Source organism: Austrofundulus limnaeus, unplaced genomic scaffold (genome assembly GCF_001266775.1).
Source record: "Austrofundulus limnaeus strain Quisiro unplaced genomic scaffold, Austrofundulus_limnaeus-1.0 Scaffold5954, whole genome shotgun sequence".
In the NCBI taxonomy this organism is placed as follows: domain Eukaryota; kingdom Metazoa; phylum Chordata; class Actinopteri; order Cyprinodontiformes; family Rivulidae; genus Austrofundulus; species Austrofundulus limnaeus.
The window spans coordinates 1-610 of NW_013958356.1; positions in this window are offsets into that span (position 1 = coordinate 1).

A 610-nucleotide genomic window follows, 5' to 3' on the forward strand; every position below is an offset into this window, starting at 1 on the left:
GGTTCTGTGATGGGTCTGGGTTTGGACCGGGGTTCTGTGATGGGTCTGGGTTTGGACCGGGGTTCTGTGATGGGTCTGGGTTTGGACCGGGGTTCTGTGGTGGGTCTGGATTTGGACTGGGGTTCTGTGATGGGTCTGGGCTTGGACCGGGGTTCTGTAATGGGTCTGGGTTTGGACCGGGGTTCTGTGATGGGTCTGGGCTTGGACCAGGGTTCTGTGATGGGTCTGGGCTTGGACCGGGGTTCTGTGATAGGTCTGGGTTTGGACCGGGGTTCTGTGATGGATCTGGGTTTGGACCAGGGTTTCTGTGATGGGTCTGGGTTTGGACCAGGGTTCTGTGATGGGTCTGGGTTTGGACCAGGGTTCTGTGATGGGTCTGGGTTTGGACCAGCGTTCTGTGATGTGTCTGGGCTTGGACCAGGGTTCTGTGATGGGTCTGGGTTTGGACCAGGGTTCTGTGATGGGTCTGGGTTTGGACCAGGGTTCTGTGATGGGTCTGGGTTTGGACCGGGGTTCTGTAATGGGTCTGGGCTTGGACCGGGGTTCTGTGATGGGTCTGGGTTTGGACCGGGGTTCTGTGATGGGTCTGGGTTTGGACCGGGGTTCTGTG